The sequence below is a fragment of the Mesoplodon bidens genome (genome assembly GCF_964165515.1).
Source record: "Mesoplodon bidens genome assembly, chromosome: 11".
In the NCBI taxonomy this organism is placed as follows: Eukaryota; Metazoa; Chordata; class Mammalia; order Artiodactyla; family Ziphiidae; genus Mesoplodon; species Mesoplodon bidens.
The window spans coordinates 420,281-426,971 of NC_138167.1; positions in this window are offsets into that span (position 1 = coordinate 420,281).

Here is a 6,691-nt window from a genome sequence, read left to right on the forward strand (position 1 = left end):
CCATCCACTGTCCGCTGGACAGGCGTTGATGGGGGTTCAGTGCGAGGGGCACAGGGCTCTGTGGACGGTCTCTGCCCACAAAGGAGATGCATCCTTCTTGCAGACAAAGTCCCCGGGACGTTTCAATGTAGTGAGTGAGCCCTAAAACAGGGGGCTGAGCACCGGAGGGGCCCCTGACCTGGTCTCTGTCCTGGGGCAGGAGTCATGACCTCTGGGAGTAAAAGGAGCCCTAGATGAGATAAGAAAGTGGGAGTTGGCCTGAAGGGGAGGGGAAACCTCTCAGGCCCAGGGAATGGGCGCCAAGGTCTGAGGTCGGGGTGAGCCTGGCTCGACAGGGGCACAGCCTGGAATTCAGGAAGTCTCTGGAGACCGTGGGTGACTGGTAAGGCTGGTGAGGCCCCACGGGGACTTCTGGAGGGTTTTTAGAAGAAAAGTGATGGGATCTGCTTTGTTTTATGAAAGTCTGTCCCCCAGAGAGGAGAAAATGCTGGAAGAGCTTCACGGGCCAACGTGGAATCCTCGGTGAGAGGTGCTCAGCCAGGGAGGCCTCGGTGTCCAGGGAGCAGCCCTTTCCCTCTCCCGCTGCTGGGGGACAGCCCAGGGGAGCGGCGGACTCCTGACGCCCTGTCGGCAGACGGTGATGAGTCCTCCAGCCCCGGGAGGCTCAGGTCCCCACGTCTGCAGAGACCACGCCACCCAAAACGTGCACAGTCTCAACAGAGGCCGCTTCTTGTCTTTGGACTCGGGACCCACATTGAAGGTGGCATGATTGGTGATGCACCCCTGTACCAGCCAGAGTGAGGGACCACAGAGCAGCCTTGCAGGTAGGACAGGTGTAATAAGGGAAAAGCTCCCCCCAGCAAAAAAAAAAATAGGAAAAGAAAATTAAGACTGGAACAAAAACATTACAGAGAGTGTAAAGGTCAAATGTGGGGCTTGCCAAGAGTGAGCTGGCACCTGCAGGCAGGCAGACAGGCCAAGGGACACTCAGTGTCCACGGAAGGTGGACGGGAACGGAATCCAGCCCCGGTCCTCAGGCTGGTGCCCACAGGGGCAGGTTGCTGTTCACACCCGCTGCTGTGCAGCCGTCTGGGAAACCGCTGTCAGGATCTTGGGGCTTTGATTTTCTAGGCTGAGGGCATGAGCTGGTTACTGATGTCTGGGAGACCAACAGGGGAAAAGCTCGGAAGACTCAGAGCTCAACGTGCAAAATTTCAACAATGCCCTCATTTTCAGTGGGGTACCCTCATCCTTAACGAGGCCAGAATCCGCTGCCTTCTCCGAAAACAAACCTGCAGTGCTCTGTGGAACGGAGAGTGGGAAGGATGTCTATGGCTCTCGAGTTTTTGGGTTGTTTTTGTTTTTAAACGGTCCAGCTTGCCTGGCGGTTTTTCTCTGAAAAGCTTTGGGTCCTTCCTGCGTTGCTCCTGTGTGGGACCCACCTCCACTCCCGCTCTCAGCAGCGAGGTCGTTAGCCTTCCTCACTGCTGGTTGAAGAGTCCGCTTTTTTGAGACTTCCAAATTATTAGCACTTGTTCCAAAAATATTTTGCTCTTTTCTCCACTCCTGTTTTCTTCAGCCTTGTGGATCTATGTTTTCAAAAACCCCACCTCGGGCTTCCCTGGTGGCACAGTGGTTGGGAGTCCGCCTGCCGATGCGGGGGACGCGGGTTCGTGCCCCGGTCCGGGAGGATCCCACGTGCCGCAGAGTGGCTGGGCCCGTGGGCCATGGCCGCTGGGCCTGCGCGTCCGGAGCCTGTGCTCTGCAACGGGGGAGGCCGCGACAGTGAGAGGCCCGCGTACCGCAAAAAAAAAAAAAAAAACCCCACCTCTTCCGCTGTCATTTAGTGGGGTTTGGGGGGCCAAGGTTAAGTCCTGGGCTCAGTCTGCCTCTGTTACTGGAAATCAGTCCGTGCAGTTAGGAGGGTGCCCAGCTTGGAGGACTCTCCGGGCTCTTGCTGGGGACCCACATCCCTTGTAGTTTTGCTCATCTGGTCCCTCAGTCCACAGCCAACAAGAAGGGACCCTTCAGAGGGGAGAGTTTAGAGAAAAGACCCTCCAGAAGGAGCAGGTGGGGGAGTTACCTGGTGGCCTCGTGGTAGGATTCAGCGCTTTCACTGCCCTGGCCTGGGTTCAGTCCTTGGTCAAGGAACTGAGATTCTGCAAGCCGTGCGACACAGCCAAAGAGAAAAAGAAAAAAGGAGCAGGTTGACTGCGCGGGAAGTGACAGAGAGTCATGTTGATATAAAGCGTGCGTGGGGGCAGGGCCACCGAGAACAGGGCTGAGCGTGGACACACCTCAGTGTGACGGCCCAGCAGCCCCCCGAGGATAAAATAAAGGCTCCCGAGCGTGACCCTGACACAGCGTAAAAGGTCAAATGACGTTCGGTACCTTCTACGAAGCCAGAAAAAAACATACTTTAAAAAGACTTGTGCAAGGAACATTACTTCCCCTGTATAACCGCATAGTTACTTTACAGTTTTAAAAATATTTCCACCTGTGTCGTGTCACAAACACACAAACTGATTTGGTAAAAAGCTTAGTGGGAGGCACCTGTTACTCCCCACCCTTTGCAGGTAAAGCCACTAAAGCTGAGGAATGTTCAGATTTTTTTCAATACCACACAGCAGTTCTGTGGAAGAGCTGGCTTTTCTGCTTCTTAAGAATACTTTACTTGTTAAAAACACAAGCTCCTGTATCTGGAAAATTCGTCTTATGCCTGATCTTTTCTGTCCGATGTCCCACCTGTGCTGGGGAAAGCTGCCCTGACGCCTGCAGACCTGCAGCCTTGCTGCCAGGGATGCGGCAGGTAACCCTGCCTGGGGCATGTCCGTGTGACTGGGCAGGTTACCCAGTCTCCAGGTGCTCTGTGTGCTCACCCACCTGTCAAGGGAGCTGCAAGGATTCAGTGAGTGAATATATATAATTCTCAATAAGTTTTACCTATTATTATATACATTTTCTTAACTCTGGTGGTCAGAGACCTTATTATCATCTATAAAAATGGTATGTCCATCACATTAAAACCTCAACCTATATACTGCTGCGGGTTGAATATAGCAACAGCAGATAACTCACTGTACTGGGGAAAAAGAAGTTTTTTTTTTTTTAGAGGCATCTTTTTTTTTTTGGCTGTGTTGGGTCTTCATTTCTGCGCGAGGGCTTTCTCTAGTTACGGCAAGTGGGGGCCACTCTTCATTGCGGTGCGCAGGCCTCTCACTGTCGCGGCCTCTCTTGTTGTGGAGCACAGGCTCCAGACACGCAGGCTCAGTAGTTGTGGTTCACGGGCCCAGTTGCCCCATGGCGTGTGGGATCTTCCCAGACCAGGGCTCGAACCCGCGCCCCCTGCATTGCAGGCCGACTCTCAACCACTGTGCCACCAGGGAAGCCTGGAAAAAGAAGTTTTAATGAAAATACCTCTCACATATTTGTGCAGCCGGAGACCATCCTGAATCCTGAAAAGCTCTCCTGTCTCCAATTTGGGGGTGTCAACTACAAACTGGCACTTGCCATCCACCTCTACAAGGATTAAATCATGACCCGCTGCAGCTGCTGACCTTTGACACCCCCTGAAAGGAGCTCAGGATGGAGATCAGGAATGAGGCCCTCTGTGCTCTGGAAAAAACTGGCAGACAGGCCTTCAGATAGTTAGGTGTTTTCAGGAGAAGATTTTATGAGCCCAATTCTTTCATCTCCTCATATCTAAAAGAGCAGTAAAATCCTTCATGGCGACGTCTGCGCCTCGAGACGAGCAGAAACCTTCTGCAAAAATATGTGCTGGGCTGTATGTACTCCCCCTTCACATTGATACTGACCTTCCCGCTGCCTCTTAGGAGCAGTTTCTCAGAGCTACCCGAGATGCCCAATGTTGTTTTTCTTTACTACTTGCTTTTTCCTTTTGATTCCTCTTACTTTTTTTTTTTTTTTTTGGCCATGCCATGCTGCATGCAGGATCTTAGTTCCCTGACCAGGGATCGAACCTGTGCCCCCTGCAGTGGAAGCACGGAGTCCAAACCACTGGACTGCCAGGGAAGTCCCTGATTCTTCTGACTTTTAAAAATTAATCTGGAGGGCTTCCCTGGTGGCGCAGTGGTTGAGAGTACGCCTGCCGATGCAGGGGACACGGGTTCGTGCCCCGGGCCGGGAAGATACCACATGCCAAGGAGCGGCTGGGCCCGTGAGCCATGGCCGCTGATCCTGCGCGTCCGGAGCCTGTGCTCCGCAACGGGAGAGGCCACAACAGTGAGAGGCCCGCGTATCGCAAAAAAAAAAGAATCTGCCTGCCAATGCAGGGGACACGGGTTCAATCCCTGGTCCGGGAAGATCCCACATGCTGTGGAGCAACTAAGCCCGTGTGCCACAGCTACTGAGCCTGCGCTCTAGAGCCCATGAGCCACAACTGCTGAAGCCTGCACACCTAGAGCCTGTGCTCTGCAACAAGAGAAGCCACCGCAATGAAAAGCCTGCACACCACAATGAAGAGTAGCCCCTGCTCGCCGCAACTAGAGAAAGCCTGCACACAGCAACGAAGACCCAATGCAGCCAAAAATAAATAAATAAAAATTTAAAAAATATATATTAATCTTGAACTCTTGATGAGGGAGTTCTTAATTCCTATTTATTTTATCTTTAGAATTTCTTCCTGCTTAGTAAGCGATGGCCTTTTTACTTCTTGGAGTGATGACAAGGGGCCTGGCGGTTCCAGCAGACTAGGAGCTGCTAAGTGGCTTTGTGGGTGATTTGGGACAGAAGGCATTGCAGGAGTGGGGCACGGCTGGGATGGGAGGGGTGCAGGGCAAGCATGTGGGCCGTGTGTGTGACACAGGTCACTGGGGCAGCCTACCATGGTGTCGCCATTAGGTTGGCCTGAGGCTGAGTCACAAGAGTTACTCCAATGACAGTGATGTTCGTATTGCTGGAAACCTGCCAGGCACTGGGCCCTTTGCAGGCCTTCCGCACTGACCCGTGCAGCACCGTGTGCAGCCCTGCTTCTACGAGCTCCACTTTCAGCCCAGGAAACTGAAGTACAGAGCATTTAAATGACACGGCTGAGGTCACACCGCTGTGCATGGCCAGGCTGGTGTGAAGCTCGGCCTGATCAAAGCCTCTGGGCATCAGTGCTGTGTCCAATCTGCCCTCCCTCCCGGGGGGGCTACACTTCCCACCTCCCTCGGCCTCCCACCCCCCCATCCTCCACTGTCCTTCCCCGACATCCCTGATTCTCCGTAAAACATCTACCTTTTTGTTTCTTTTTAGCCACGCCGTGCGGCTTGCAGGATCTTTGTTCACTGACCAGGGATTGAACGTGGGCCTTCGGCAGTGCAAGGGCCGAGTCCTAACCACTGGACCGCCACGGAAGTCCCAAACATCTACCTTTTATTATATCTACTTGTTTGCCTGCTGCCCAGTGGGCTGGCCCACACGTCCCCCTGCACTGTGAGGAGGGGAACACTTCCCGAAGTTCACGAGCGGGTCTAAGTGCCTCCCGGTGGTCCGTGTGGTCCAGAACTATGTTCCGGGTCATACAGGCACGGTGCACAGCGACTCACACCCCAGACAAATGAGCATAACCCACCTGCACACAGACTCACGCACACACACAGACACACGTGTGTGTATAACCCCCAGAAACGCACAGGCACACAGGTGGATGCTCACACACATGTAGAAACGTGCACATGGGCGGCCCCCCCTTCCTGGGCTGCAGGGAAGTGAAACCCCTTGGGGAAGTGAAACGGCCGGGAGCCTGGGCTTCCAACGGGCCACTGCGGGGACAGAGTCCACGATCACGGTCTCCGGAGCTGCCCCGAGGTAACTGGGGTCTCCTGGGCGGGGTCCGGGGCCAAGGCATGTAGGTGGCTGGGGGCACTGCTGACTCACCTGGGCGGGGCCCTGCCCGCGGGGTGACTCCCGAGGGTGGGGTGGGGGCAGGGCAGCCTGGCTGCACCACCTGCTGCAGCCCAGGGACATGACTCAGGCTCACAGATGCACCGATCCTTTCTTCTTAGCCTGCAAACAAGCTATTTTTGTAGAGCTTTTATGCGCCTTCTTTTTTTTTTTAGTAATTTATTTATTTTTTATTTTATTTATTTTTGGCTGTGTTTGGTCTTCGTTGCTGCACATGGGCTTTTCTCTAGTTGCTGTGAGCAGGGGCTACTCTTTGTTGTGGTGCGTGGGCTTCTCATTGCGGTGACTTCTCTTGCTGTGGAGCACAGGCTCTAGGCATGCGGGCTTCAGTAGTTGTGGCGCGCGGGCTCAGTAGTTGTGACTCACGGGCTCTAGAGCGCAGGCTCAGTAGTTGTGGTACACGGGCTTAGTTGCTCCACGGCATGTGGGATCTTCCGGGACCAGGGCTCGAACCCGTGTCCCCTGCATTGGCAGGCGGACCCTTAACTCCTGTGCCACCAGCGAAGCCCTACGCACCTTCTTCTAAAAGGGAGGGAGGACATGAAGTGGGCGTGTGGACGGGATGACCCCTTCTCCCGCGCGGCTGGCTGCTTCTGACCTGCACTGGACACACTTCGGTCTGGCCGGCGGGGAGGAGCCCCCAGGTGCTGGGCACACAGATGCTCTGGGGTCCTTGGAGAGGACAGAGTGGGAGGTTTGGGGGTGGTGGCCCTTGTTAAATGTTATGGGGAGAGGGGACAAGGGGCGGGGCCCTTGGTGGAGGATGTTAGGGGGGCTAGATGGC